Below are 15,827 nucleotides of genomic sequence, written 5' to 3'. Positions count from 1 at the left end.
CCACACAATACTTACTCTAGAATTGACCTCTTTGTATCAGATAAATGGCTCCTTCAAAAAGTGTTAGAAGTATCAATCTCTAATATAACGTGGTCTGACCATGCGTTATCACTCTTACTCTGGATGACAAGTATAGTAATAGAATATATTCCCCATGGAGACTCAATAACTCCTTACTCCAAAATTCTTCTATTCGTACAGAAGTAGAAAATTCATTAAAAGAATATTTTAAATCCAATGACAATAAGTTGGTTTCAGATATTACATTATGGAGTGCGCACAAGGCATTTATAAGGGGTGTTTTGTTAAAACATGCGGCTATCCAAAAGAAGAATAGACGGAAAACTCTAGATAAATTACTAGCTGATATCAAAAACCTAGAGGATTCTTCTAAGATTTCTTTAGACCCTAAAATTCTCAGCAAATTAAAAACAGCCAGACACCATTTATATCTCCATTTACACGAAAAACATGAATTCCACCTGCGTAAAGTCAATTCAGACCACTACTCTCAAGGTAATAAAGCATCCAAAATTTTAGCTAATAGAATTAAAAAAAGAGAAACTAAATCAAGAATCCCCTTCTTATACGACAGTCAAGACCAAAAATTATATAATCCCAAGCATATAGCAGCGGAATTCGCCAAATATTATGAAAATTTATATAATCTGGAGAAAGCACCTGACATTGTCCAACCGACTACTGAATATATTAATGATTTCCTTACTGGTATATCACTTCCTTCCATAACTCCAGCCCAAAATCAATCCCTTAACTCTAAAATCACACATCAGGAAATTTCTGAAGCAATACATTCCCTCAAAAACAATAAATCTCCTGGTCCGGACGGGCTTACAAATGAATATTATAAAATTTTCTCACACATTCTAAACCCCTTTTTGAATAGATCCTTCAACTTAATAGCAGAACAGGAGTCGATCCCCAAAGATATGTTAAACGCACTGATAATTACGCTCCCCAAACCTGGTAAATCTGCAGACAAGCCGGCTAACTTCAGGCCTATATCGCTACTAAACTCAGATATAAAGATTTTTTGCGAAAATTCTGGCAAAAAGATTATCTGGTATCCTTCCCACATTAATAGCTAATGACCAAATTGGTTTTGTCCCCAACAGGCAATCATCAGATGGCACTAGGAGATTCATAGACCTTTTAGATGTAGCACACTCTACCCAAACGCCTTCTCTGCTCCTCTCCTTGGACGCGGAGAAGGCGTTTGATAGGATACATTGGAAATACATTCATGCAACCTTGAAAAAATTTGGATTTGGTGATTTTTTCCTGTCGGCGGTAATGTCCTTATATTCCAACCCTAGCGCCTCTATTTACTCATCTAGTTTCTTATCTGCTCCATTCAATATTAAGAATGGAACTAGACAAGGATGCCCCATGTCCCCTTTAATATTTGCCCTTGCAATGGAACCCTTTGCGGAGCATATCAGATCCTCCCCTCTCATTAAAGGGTTAACGGTGGGGAACACAGATCATCGCATAGGTCTTTTTGCAGATGATGTGTTAATCTTAACATCAAACCCTGCAACTGCATTAAATGCTATTAACAATATAATTACTAAATTTGGCAAAGCGTCCTTCTATAAAGTTAATATCAACAAGTCCCAAATTCTTGACCTGGGTTTATCCAGAACTACCAAAAACTTAATCTCCAACTCATACAAATACCCCTGGGCTGTAGAATCATTGACATACCTAGGCATTCAGCTTGCATTCCCTACTAGTAAATTATTCAAAGTTAATTTTTGGCCACTATATAATAAGATAAATGATTCCTTAAACAACCTAAGAATGGACTCTCTTTCATGGTTAGGGAGAATAGCAGCAATTAAAATGATGATATTACCCAAAATTATTTATATGTTTCGTAATATTCCAATTGCCATTCCCAAAGGATATTTATCAAAACTACAAACCTTACTCAACCGACATATATGGGGGAAATTTAAACCCAGACTGAAAGGTCTCATTCTTCAAAAATCACTTAAAACAGGCGGACTCAACACCCCTTCTATTAAACACTACTATGCCTCTTCTATACTTGATCAAATGAGATACTTGATTAAAAATGATACCTCTAAAAAATGGGTTGTACTGGAGAAAAATATAATGGGTGCCCATGATTTAAACTTATGGCTCTCAGCCACAGCGGTCTTTGGTATTAAACATGTCTCTTCACTATCAACCCTGAATGCAATCTACAGCATCTGGTATGTCATTGCTAGAACAGAAAAATTAGTTACTTCTTCAATCTCCTCCCTACCTCTAGAAATATGTGAATTAGCCATACCAGACCTTCAGATTAGTAACTGGATATCCTCCGGTATTACAGATATTGGTCAATTGAGAATTAATGAAGTTTTTGTTGACTTTGCTTATCTTCATAGAGAATTCAGCATCCCCAACTCAGATTTCTATAAATACCTTAGAATAAGACATCTACTTCAATCCCCAAGGAATTTTCAATTCACCTCACAAAACCATTCGCTAATGGACTGGATCCATATGACACATAGACTAGATAAAGGTATCACTAAAGGATATCAATTACTAAAAGAATCTAGCACAAATCCTTTACAACACATCATGGACTTGTGGAACTCTGAGTTGGGTTCTGTTCTCACAGAAGCGGAATGGGGGGAAGCCTTCACCTCTGTATCTAAACTTTCCAAATGCTCAGACCATTTAGAAGGAGCGAGAAAAATACTATATAGATGGTACAGAACCCCTATGTACTTGAATAAAATATTTCCTGAAATGTCGCAAGCATGTTGGAGATGTGGTAATGCCTCTGGTACATACATACACATGTGGTGGGATTGCCCATCAGTTAATTGTTTATGGATCTCAATTTTTGAATTAATATCTCATCTGGCAGGCTCCCAAATCACTCCCTCTCCTAAGATGGCTCTTTTATCTGTAGGCCTTATTGAACTCCCTCAACATTATAGATCCATTGTTAGTCATCTAATATTTGTTACCCGCCTAAAAATTGCTGCCTGCTGGAAAGCCGGTGATCTTCCCAATATCAAGAGAATTCTTAGAACGCTAGATAATTGTTGTTTATATGAAGGAATTTGGGCTTCATCTAGGAACTCGAAAGTTACCTTTCTAAAGAATTGGGATATGTGGCTGAACGACAATAAGTGCAAGATACCTCCCAATGCGTCTATTAGGTTATAACGCTACAATCTTGTTGCGTTACCTGTACACTAATACTTTGCTATGTGAAGTACCTGTGATGTCATTTCTTATTACTGGTATTAGTTTATCTGTCTTATGAAGTGTAATTTCCAATTTTCTAAAAGAAGTTTCACAAGTGCCTAAAAATACCTCTGCTACGAATGTATACATGTGATTGTATTCATGCAATTGTAACCTATTTTTTTTCTATTTTTTATGTAAATCTTAATAAAAACTATTGTTCAAAAAAAAAAAAAAAGTATGTGGCTAGAGGTAAATTAAAAGATCATTGGAAATCAATTTTATAGCAGGCCAATGTACTTTAAGTCCCCAAAATTATGCATTCAGCATCAAAAAAAGAACAATTAAGTATGCGGCTGGAGATAGATTATACATTCATTGGAAATCAATTTTAAAGCAGGTCAGATTACCACAGGCCCCAAAAATTATGCATTTATCTTACAGAAAAGAACAAGTAAGTATGTGGCTGAAGGTAAATTACACAGTCATTGGATTTCAATTTTATAGCAGTCCAGTGCACTACAGGCCTCAAAAATTATGCATCCATCGTACATAAAAGAACAAGGAAGTATATGACTGGAGATAGCTTACACTGTCATTGGATATCAATTTTACAGCAGGCCAGTGGACTATAAGCACCAAAATGTATGCATTCATCGTAAAGAAAAGAACTAGAAAGTATGTGTCTGGAGATACATTACACGGTCATTGGATATCAATTTTATAGCAGGTCAGTGTGCTACAGGCCCCAAAAATTATGCATTCAATGTACAGGAAAGAATAACTAAGTATGTGACTAGCGGTAAATTACACAGTCATTTGATATGAATTTGATGTAAGGCTAGTGCACGTCAGGCCCAAAAAATTATGCATTCAGGGTACATAAAAAAAACTAGTAACTATGTGGCTAGAGGTAGATTACACGGTCATTGGATATCAATTTTAGAGCAGGCCAGTGGACTACAGGCCACATAAATTAAGCATTTAGCGAACATAAAAGAACAAATAAGTATGTGACTAGAGGTAGATTACACATCATTGGATATGTACTTGATGTCAGGCAAGTGGACTCCCCCCCCCCCGAAAAATTATGTATTCAGCTTACAGAAAAGAACAAGGAAGTATATGGTTAAAAAATACTTATATTGGATATCAATTTCACAACAGGCCAGTGGACAACAGGCCCCAAAATGTATGCATTCATCGTATAGAAAAGAACAAGAAAGTATGTGGCTAGAGGTAGAGTACATTGTCAATGGATAACAATTTTAGAGCAGGCCAGTGGACTACAGGCCCCAAAAATTATGCATTCAGCGTACATAAAAAAAAAACAAGTAACTATATAGCTGGAGGTAGCTTGCCTGGTCATAGGATATACATTTTTCAGCAGGCCAGTGGACTACAGGCCCCAAAATTATTTATTCATCGTACAGAAAAAAATAAGTAAGTATGTGGCTGGAGGTAGATTACACGGTCATCGGATATCAATTTTATAGCTGGCCAGTGTACTACAGACCCTCAAAATTATGCATTTAGCTAAAAGAAAAGAACAAGTAAGTATCTGGCTGGAGGTAGATTACATGATCATTAGATATCAATTTTACAGCTGGCCAATGCACTACAGGCCACAAAAATTATGCATTCACCGTACAGAAAAGAACAAGTATGTATTTGGCTAAAGGTAGATTACACGGTTATTGGATATCAATTTTATAGCAGGCCACTGTACTATAGGCCCAACATTATGCATTCAACATAAAGAAAAGATCAAGTAAGTAGGGATGAGCGAACCCGAACTGTATAGTTCAGGTTCGTACCGAATTTTGGGGTGTCCGTGACACGAACCCGAACCCGAACATTTTCGTAAAAGTCCGGGTTCGGTGTTCGTTGCTTTCTTGGCGCTTTTTGAAAAGCTGCAAAGCAGCCAATTAACAAGTGTCATACTACTTGCCCCAAGAGGCCATCACAGCCATTCCTACTATTGGCATGGCTGTGATTGGCCAGTGCAGCATGTGACCCAGCCTCTATTTAAGCTGGAGTCACGTAGCGCCGTACGTCACTCTGCTCTGATCAGTGTAGGGAGAGGATGCAGCTGCTGTTAGGACAAGATTAGGCAGTGATTAACTCAGCAAAAACACTTAATTCAGTGATCGACCTACAGCTGTGGATCATTGAACTGCTGCTATTTAATTGCTCACTGTTTTTAGGCTGCCCAGAGCGTTTTTATGTCACTTTTTTTGGGGGGTGATCGACGGCCATTTTGAGTCTTGTGGTGCGCTAGCACAAGCTGCCAACAAGTCCATTTAACCATCAATAGTGTGGTTATTTTTTTGCTATATCCTATATCTGGGGCTTGGCTGTGCCTACTTTTTTTTTGAGGGGTGAAATACAATTGCCAAAATAGCAGTACCCTAAATCTGGTGTTTCAGCTGTGGCTAGCCAATTGTAATACTTTCTGCTGTCTGGCAAAGGATATATTTTTGTTCTGGGTTGAAATACAATTCCCAACTTAGCAATTCCCTAAATCAGTGGTTTCTGCAGTATCAGGCCAGTTTAAATCGATCCATAAAAGGCTATATTAGATTGAAGGTGCGGATAGTGTCATCCTTAATAACTTCACACGCTACCTTGCATTTCCAAGTTTAATTCTGTCCGTAAACGTATACCTGTCACCCAGTGCCTAAATAATAGGCCTAAAATTTATATTCAGCTAAATCTGTGGTTATTGCTGTGGCTGGTCAATTCATTTAGTGTCCGCCAAAGCACAGTTTTTGTTCTGGGTTGAAATACAATTCCCAACTTGGCAATTCCCTAAATCAGTAGTTTCTGCTGTATCAGGCCAAGTTTAAATCGATCCATAAAAGGGTATATTAGATTGAAGGTGCGGATAGTGTCATCCTCAATAACTTCACACGCTACCTTGCATTTCCAAGTTTAAATCTGTCCGTAAACGTATACCTGTCATCCAGCACCTAAATACTAGGCCTACAATTTATATTCAGCTAAATCTGTCGTTACTGCTGTGCCTGTATTAGTGTAATACGGTACCTAAATAGATAGCCAGATAGTGCCTGTAAAAAAAAGGCCTGAATTTGAATTCAATACATTGGGCCAAATAATTTTTCTTTCCAAATAATTTTTTCTTATTGTGGTGAACAGTAACAATGAGGAAAACATCTAGTAAGGGATGTGGACATGGTCGTGGTGGTGTTAGTGGACCCTCTGGTGCTGGGAGAGGACGTGGCCGTTCTGCCACAGCCACATGTCGTAGTGAACCAACTACCTCAGGTCCCAGTAGCCGCCAGAATTTACAGCGATATTTGGTGGGGCCCAATGCCGTTCTAAGGCTGGTAAGGCCTGAGCAGGTACAGGCATTGGTCAATTGGGTGGCCGACAGTGGAACCAACACGTTCACATTATCTCCCACCCAGTCTTCTTCAGATGCGCACAGATGGCGCCTGAAAACCAAGCCCATCAGTCTGTCACATCACCCCCATGCATATCAGAAAAACTGTCTGAGCCTCAAGTTATGCAGCAGTCTACTCTGCTGTTTGAAGACTCTGCTGGCAGGGTTTCCCAAGGGCATCTACCTAGCCCTTCCCCAGCGGTGGAAGACATAGAATGCACTGACGCACAACCACTTATGTTTCCTGATGATGAGGACATGGGAATACCACCTCAGCACGTCTCTGATGATGACGAAACACAGGTGCCAACTGCTGCGTCTTTCTGCAGTGTGCAGACTGAACAGGAGGTCAGGGATCAAGACCATGCAGGGTACGATGAGGTCCAAGACTCCACATGGAATAAAGGTCGTGCCACTGACTTTCACAGTTCGGAGGAAGAGGCAGTGGTGAGACCGAGCCAACAGAGTAGCAAAAGAGGGAGCAGTGGGCAAAAGCAGAACACGCGCCGCCAAGAGACTCCGCCTGCTACTGACCGCTGCCATCTGGGACCGAGCACCCCAAAGGCAGCTTCAAGGAGTTCCCTGCATGGCACTTCTTCAAACAATGTGCTGACGACAAGACCCGAGTGGTTTGCACGCTGTGCCATCAGAGCCTGAAGCGAGGCATTAACGTTCTGAACCTTAGCACAACCTGCATGACCAGGCACCTGCATGCAAAGCATGAACTGCAGTGGAGTAAACACCTTAAAAACAAGGAACTCACTCAGGCTGCCCCTGCTACCTCTTCTGCTGCTGCCGCCTCGGCCTCTTTTGCTGCTGCCGCTTCGGCCTCTTCCTCCGCCTCTGGAGGAACGTTGGCACCTGCCGCCCAGAAAACAGGGGATGTACCACCAACACCTCCGTCACCAAGCATCTCAACCATATCACACGGCAGCGTTCAGCTCTCCATCTCACAAACATTTGAGAGAAAGCGTAAATTCCCACCTAGCCACCCTCGATCCCTGGCCCTGAATGCCAGCATTTCTAAACTATTGGCCTATGAAATGCTGTCATTTAGGCTGGTGGACACAGACAGCTTCAAACAGCTCATGTCACTTGCTGTCCCACAGTATGTTGTTCCCAGCCGCCACTACTTCTCCAAGAGAGCCGTGCCTTCCCTGCACAACCAAGTATCCGATAAAATCAAGTGTGCACTGCGCAACGCCATCTGTGGCAAGGTCCACCTAACCACAGATACATGGACCAGTAAGCACGGCCAGGGACGCTATATCTCCCTAACTGCACACTGGATAAATGTAGTGGCGGCTGGGCCCCAGGCGGAGAGCTGTTTGGCGCACGTCCTTCCACCGCCAAGGATCGCAGGGCAACATTCTTTGCCTCCTGTTGCCTCCTCCTCCTACATGGCTTCCTCCTCCTCTTCTTCCACCTGCTCATCCAGTCAGCCACACACCTTCACCACCAACTTCAGCACAGCCCGGGGTAAAATGTCAGCAGGCCATTCTGAAACTCATATGTTTGGGGTACAGGCCCCACACCGCACAGGAGTTGTGGCGGGGTATAGAACAACTGACCGACGAGTGGTTGCTGCCGGTGAGCCTCAAGCCCGGCCTGGTGGTGTGCAATAATGGGCGAAATCTCGTTGCAGCTCTGGGACTAGCCGGTTTGACGCACATCCCTTGCCTGGCGCGTGTGCTGAATTTGGTGGTGCAGAAGTTCATTCACAACTACCCTGACATGTCAGAGCTGCTGCATAAAGTGCGGGCCGTCTGTTCGCGCTTCCAGCGTTCACATCCTGCCGTTGCTCGCCTGTCTGCGCTACAGCGTAACTTCGGCCTTCCCGCTCACCGCCTCATATGCGACGTACCCATCAGGTGGAACTCCACCTTGTACATGCTGGACAGACTGTGCGAGCAGCAGCAGGCCATAGTGGAGTTTCAGCTGCAGCACGCACGGGTCAGTCGCACTGCGGAACAGCACCACTTCACCACCAATGACTGGGCCTCCATGCGAGACCTGTGTGCCCTGTTGCGCTGTTTCGAGTACTCCACCAACATGGCCAGTGGCGATGACGCCGTTATCAACGTTACAATACCACTTCTATGTCTCCTTGAGAAAACACATAGGGCGATGATGGAAGAGGAGGTGGCCCAGGAGGAGGAGGAGGAAGAGGGGTCATTTTTAGCACTTTAAGGCCAGTCTCTTAGAAGTGACTAAGAGGGAGTTTTTTTTGCAACAGCAGAAGCCAGGTACAAATGTGGCCAGCCAGGGCCCACTACTGGAGGACGAGGATGAGGAGGAGGTGGAGGAGGATGAGGATGAAGCATGTTCACAGCGGGGTGGCACCCAACGCAGCTCGGGCCCATCACTGGTGCGTGGCTGGGGGGAAACGCAGGACGATGACGATACGCCTCCCGCAGAGGGCAGCTTGTCCTTACCTCTGGGCAGCCTGGCACACATGAACGACTACATGCTGCAGTGCCTGTGCAACGACAGCAGAGTTGCCCACATTTTAACGTGTGTGGACTACTGGGTTGCCACCCTGCTGGATCCACGGTACAAAGACAATGTGCCCACCTTACTTCCTGCACTGGAGCGTGATAGGAAGATGCGTGAGTACAAGCGCACATTGGTAGACGCGCTACTGAGAGCATTCCCAAATGTCACAGGGGAACAAGTGGAAGCCCAAGGCAGAGGAGGAGCAAGAGGTCGCCAACGCAGCTGTGTCACGGCCAGCTCCTCTGAGGGCAGGATTAGCATGGCAGAGATGTGGAAAAGTTTTGTCAACACGCCACAGCTAACTGCACCACCACCTGATATGGAACGTGTTAGCAGGAGGCAACATTTTACTAACATGGTGGAACAGTACATGTGCACACCCCTCCACGTACTGACTGATGGTTCGGCCCCATTCAACTTCTGGGTCTCCAAATTGTCCATGTGGCCAGAGCTAGCCTTTTATGCCTTGGAGGTGCTGGCCTGCCTGGCGGCCAGCGTTTTGTCTGAACGTGTATTCAGCATGGCAGGGGGCGTCATTACAGACAAACGCAGCCGCCTGTCTACAGCCAATGTGGACAAGCTGACGTTCATAAAAATGAACCAGGCATGGATCCCACAGGACCTGTCCATCCCTTGTGCAGATTAGACATTAAATACCTCCCCTTAACCATATATTATTGCACTCCAGGGCACTTCCTCATTCAATCCTATTTTTATTTTCATTTTACCATTATATTGCTGGGCAACCAAAGTTGAATGAACCTCTCCTCTGTCTGGGTGCCGGGGCCTAAAAATATCTGACAGTGGCCTGTTCCAGTGTTGGGTGACGTGAAGCCTGATTCTCTGCTATGACATGAAGCCTGATTCTCTGCTATGACATGAAGCCTGATTCTCTGCTATGGGACCTCTCTCCTCTGGGTGCCAGGGCCAAAATATCTGACAATGGCCTGTTCCAGTGGTGGGTGACCTGAAGCCTGATTCTCTGCTATGACATGAAGCCTGATTCTCTGCTATGGGACCTCTCTCCTCTGTCTGGGTGCCGGGGCTTAAATATCTGACTATGGACTGTTCCAGTTTTGTGTGATGTGAAGCCTGATTCTCTGCTATGACATGAAGCCTGATTCTCTGCCGACATGAAGCCTGAATCTCTGCTATGGGACTTCTCTCCTCTGTCTGGGTGCCGGAGCCTAAATATCTGACAATGGCCTGTTCCAGTGGTGGGTGACGTGAAGCCTGATTCTCTGCTATGACATGAAGCCTGATTCTCTGCTATGGGACCTCTCTCCTCTGTCTGGGTGCCGGGGCCGAAAGATCTGACAATGGACTGTTCCAGTTTTGGCTGACGTGAAGCCTGATTCTCTGCTATGACATGAAGACTGATTCTCTGCTGACATGAAGCCTGAATCTCTGCTATGGGACCTCTCTCCTCTGTCTGGGTGCCGGGGCCTAAATATCTGACAATGGACTGTTCCAGTTTTGGCTGACGTGAAGCCTGATTCTCTGCTATGACATGAAGCCTGATTCTCTGCTGACATGAAGCCTGAATCTCTGCTATGGGACCTCTCTCCTCTGTCTGGGTGCTGGGGCCTAAATGTCTGACAATGGCCTGTTTCAGTGGTGGGTGACGTGAAGCCTGATTCTCCGCTATGACATGAAGCCTGAATCTCTGCTATGGGACCTTTCTCCTCTGTCTCAGTGCCGGGGCCTAAAAATATCTGACAGTGGCCTGTTCCAGTTTTGGGTGACATGAAGCCTGATTCTCTGCTATGACATGAAGCCTGATTCTCTGCTATGGGACCTCTCCAATTGATATTGGTTAATTTTTTTTTTTTTTAATTCATTTCCCTAACCACATTTGTTTGCAGGGGATTTAACTACATTTTGCTGCCTTTTGCAGCCCTCTAGCCCTTTCCTGGGCTGTTTTACAGCCTTTTTAGTGCCGAAAAATTCGGGTCCCTATTGACTTCAATGGGGTTCGGGTTCGGGACGAAGTTCGGGTCGGGTTCGGATCCCGAACCCAAACATTTCCGGGGAGTTCGGCCGAACTTCTCAAACCCGAACATCCATGTGTTCGCTCAACTCTACAAGTAAGTATGTGGCTGGAAGTAGATTATATATTCATTGGAAATCAATTTTACAGTAGGCCAGTGGACTAGAGGCCCCAAAAATGATGTAATTCAGCATACAGAAAAGAACAAGAAAGTATGTGGCAAGAGGTAGATTACATGGTCATTGGATATCAATTTTACCGCAGGCCAGTGGACTACAGGCCCCAAAATGTATGCATTCATCGTACAGAAAAGAACAAGTCAGTATGTTTATGGTGGTAGATTGCACGTTCATTGGATATCAATTTTAGAGCAGGCCAGTGGACTACATGCTCCAAATATTATGCATTCAGCATACATAAAAGAACAAGTAAGTATGATGCTCGAGATAGATTACACGATCATTGGATAATAATTTTAAAGAAGGTTAATGGACTATAGGCCCCAAAAAATATGCATTCAGAGTATAAATTAGTGCAAGCAAGTGTATAGACAAAGCAAAATTTGGTAGGTGTGGATTAATGGACTTTTAGAGCTGCGGTAACCTTAATGAAGTAGGTTCAAACACTTCTAAATAGAAAATATAACAAAATAACGGATACCGCGCTAATAATCTAAGGCGATCTATAGAGATAGATATTATTAAGAACCTAGAAACCACCTGAATAATCTGCTACAAAGTGGATATCACAAGTCCATATTAAGCATGCGAAAAATCAGATGCGAAAAAATCGAATGCGAAAAAACAGATGTTATGAGTCTGTTTCTCACATGAATTAACAACCACTTCACTTTACTGCGTATAGACCAAAAAGTAGTTGTCTCGCATCTATATTCAGCATGCAGTGGACCCGCTATCCGCCTCTAACATATAGTTAGATCACGCTGATAGCACCAGCGACTCGTTCTTAGAAGTCAGAGTTATTATGCAATACCCTCACGGTTTAGAGGTAAGAAATTTTTAATCTACTCACAAGCATAAGTTTTCACATGCGTATAAAATGCCCGACCCGGGTTTCGCACTTAGCTTCATCAGGGGCTGCGGTATGAATGCCGCCAAAGGTCCACGGGTATATAACAACCCTTAACCCCGGAACAAGTACGGAGTTCCGTTTATCCAGGCAATATATTAATTTAAAACGTCACAATATACAAATACTAAAATAACTATAATAATACATAGAAATTATCATTAAGATACAATAAATATAGAAAAATGTAAAATGACATTACATCCACAATAACTTAAAACAGTATTAAATATACTTAATTTTGACAACTTGCTTGCATAATTAAGAACAAAATTAAGAAAAATTATTTTTATTTATTATTATAGGGGTTTAGGCCATACAGACTGATTTGATGTCCCATTCAATATTATGTCCATGTGGCTGCAACGTATTCATTTCATAAATCCATTGCGCCTTCCTTTTGTTGATTTGTGTGGCGGGATTACCTCCTCGCCAATGGGGTTTTTACTAATTCCACACCGCAGAATTTGAGGCCAGCAGGGTCTTTTTGACGAAATTTTTTATAATGTGCAGAAACGCTGTGTGTTTCTAATCCCTTTCTAATATTTTTAATGTGTTCTGCAACCCGAACTTTTAATTTTCTCAGTGTTCTCCCAATATACTGGAGACCACAAGGGCACTCCAGCATATAGATAACACCCATCGATTCACAAGAGATGTTTCCACTGACTTTTTTTTAAATGGATTTCGAGGTAGACACAATATCTTATTTTTTGCTCAATTTTTTATCGTCTCTTGAGCGGTTCTTGCAGCATATGCAGAAACCGCACCAAGTGAAAACATTACGCAATTTGGATGTATTAGAGGGCTCTTTGACATAACTGTGAACTATGCGGTTTCTGACAGTGGGGGCTCGTCTAAATAAAAAAGGCGGTTTTTTAGGGATGAGTTCTCCTATAATGGGATCATTCAACAAAACATTCCAATTTTTTTGGATTATATTTTTAATTTGTGGACAATTAATGGAATAAGTGGTTGAGAAGGCGAATTTATATTTTTCTTTATTTTGTATTCTTTGTTCTTCAGACATATTTTCTTTTATACCTGATTTTTCTAGCTTGATTTCTTCCTTCTGGTTTTGTAAAACTTCCTTTTTATATCCTTTTTCCACAAATCTCTTTACTATGATCTCACTTTGTTCCTCATAATCCTCAATATTGGTACAGTTTCTTTTTATACGTTTTAATTGTCCCTTCGGCACATTGCAGATCCATGGTTCATGATGACAACTACTCCTTTCAATGTACCCATTACGGTCAGTGGGTTTGAAATAAGTGTTAGTTTTAATTCTTCTTTCATCAACTTTTATCTCAAGATCCAAGAAATGTATAATCTTTCTACTAACCTCCTGGGTAAATTGGATATTCCACTGATTTGAATTGATTCGAGATATAAATGCTGTTAAACCTATTTCTGTCCCATACCAAATGCCAATGCAATCATCTATATATCTTCTCCAGAGTTGGAGGCTACCACCCTCCGTCTCTTCTCTAATAATCGGGTCAATATATACATGTTCCCAATAGGACATAAAAAGATTGGCGAAACTGGGTGCGAATTTCGCACCCATCGCCACACCAGACACCTGTAAAAAATAACTGTCATCATACCAAAAATAATTGTGTCCCAGACAATACTGTATGCAGTCTAGTATAAAGATTTTTTGTTCTTCCCGCATTTGATCATCTCTGTTCAAATAAAATCTTATTGCCTCCATACCTATGTCATTTGGTATGATGGTGTATAGTGAGGTAACATCTAAGGTCATCAAAAAGGCATCTTCAGGAATATTTTCAACTTTTTTCAAGACCTCTAAAATATGTCCTGTGTCCCTTAAATAGGATGGTGTAGTAATCACATACTTTTGTAAAAAAATATCTATATATTCTGACACACGACTAGTTATTGAGTCGATCCCTGAGACTATTGGTCTCCCAGGGGGACGTTCTGCATTTTTGTGTATTTTTGGTAAGTAGTAAATGGTAGGAGTCTTCGGATATATATTATTTAAATATTGATATTCTTTATCATTTAATACTTTTTGCGTCAGTCCTCTGTCCAGCATTTTCAATACTTTTTTATATTCCATAATAGGATCCTTCTTTAGTTTTTTATAGGTAGTTGTATCACTAAGAATTCTCTGCATTTCTATATCATAGTCTACTTGATTCAGAACTACTACCCCTCCGCTCTTATCCGCTGGTTTAATAATTAATTTTTCATTTTTTTCCAAGGTTTTTAGGGCTTCTTTTTCTTTTTTGGTTAAATTATTCTTTTTTGAAACCCCTATGTCTAAATGATCTAATCCTTTTAATACCCCACGTTTAAAGGCTTCTATACACTCATTCTCTTTATTATCTGGAAAAAAAGTGGATTTATTTCTCAGATGTGTATATGTTCTAGTGTCTTGTATATTAGGAGTATTTATCGGATTTTTTTTCAGATATTTACAAATATTTAGTTTCCTTATAAACCTATGGACATCTAGATACGTATCAAATTTATTGCCTCTATAGATTGGTGCGAATTTAAGGCCCTTATTAAGCAGTGATAGTTCGTCATTAGTCAAAACGTGTGTACTAAGGTTATAAATGCCTATGGAATCCATCTGCCTTTCTTCGCTTCTGGACTTATTGTGTCTTTTTCCTCCCCTTCTTCCCCTACATCTCGTTTTTTCTTTCTTGGTGTCCCTTCTATCATTTGCGGAACTTGCGGTGTTTTCCCTTTTAACATCTTTAAAAATTTTCTTCATGGACATTATTACCCCTTCCTTCTTTAACATGTATTACATCTTCATTTTCATTAACCCTACTATTTGTCGGGTTATAATTATCAGTCTGTCTGTTCTCTACAGGGAGACTCCACCCCCCTTGTCTATGGTCTGTTCCCCTAGTATAACTATAATCATATCTGTTATTACGCTCTTGTGTATATACCTCACCACCTCTGTTGTTATAATACGGACGGTATTGTTGTCTCGGTGTTCCTGAATTGGAGTAATCACGGGGACCATATTGATATTGGTTATAGTGCCCGCGATAGTTGTGAGCATTATGATGGTAATTCCCCTCGTGTCTATAGTATCCCTGATTTTTTCGATGGCCATTCCATCTGGGTCTATAATCACGAGATTGTTCCTGACCCCAACCAGGATTTAGGTTAGTCTGGTGATTATATGTGGCGGTTCTCCTTAAATTAGGTGCAATACGTTAATTGCTTTTTGGTTCACTCATATAGACCACCGTTTCTTCCTTTTTCTGTTTCCATTTGTACACTGTATTATTTTTATATTCATCCAGCACCTTTAGGTACTTTTTTTGTTTTTACTTCCTGCTCAGCTTTCATCACCTCTTTTTGACATTTTTGTGACAGTTCGGAATATTCAGATAATTCTTTAAATGGTGCTAATTTAATTTTTATATCCTCTATTTTGTTACATAAAGAGGTCAATTTCTTTTTCCTTCTCTCAATAATAAATTTTATAGCACCCAAACCGCATGCATTAACATAACTTTCCCATTCACACAGTTCTGTTTCTATATCTGAATTTAATGGGAGTTGCCATCTAAGGCCCTCTGGGATTTTTTCTTCCACAAGAAATCTTTCCAG

The sequence above is a fragment of the Bufo gargarizans genome, chromosome 10 (assembly GCF_014858855.1).
Source record: "Bufo gargarizans isolate SCDJY-AF-19 chromosome 10, ASM1485885v1, whole genome shotgun sequence".
Lineage (NCBI taxonomy): Eukaryota > Metazoa > Chordata > Amphibia > Anura > Bufonidae > Bufo > Bufo gargarizans.
This window is presented reverse-complemented; position numbering follows the sequence as displayed.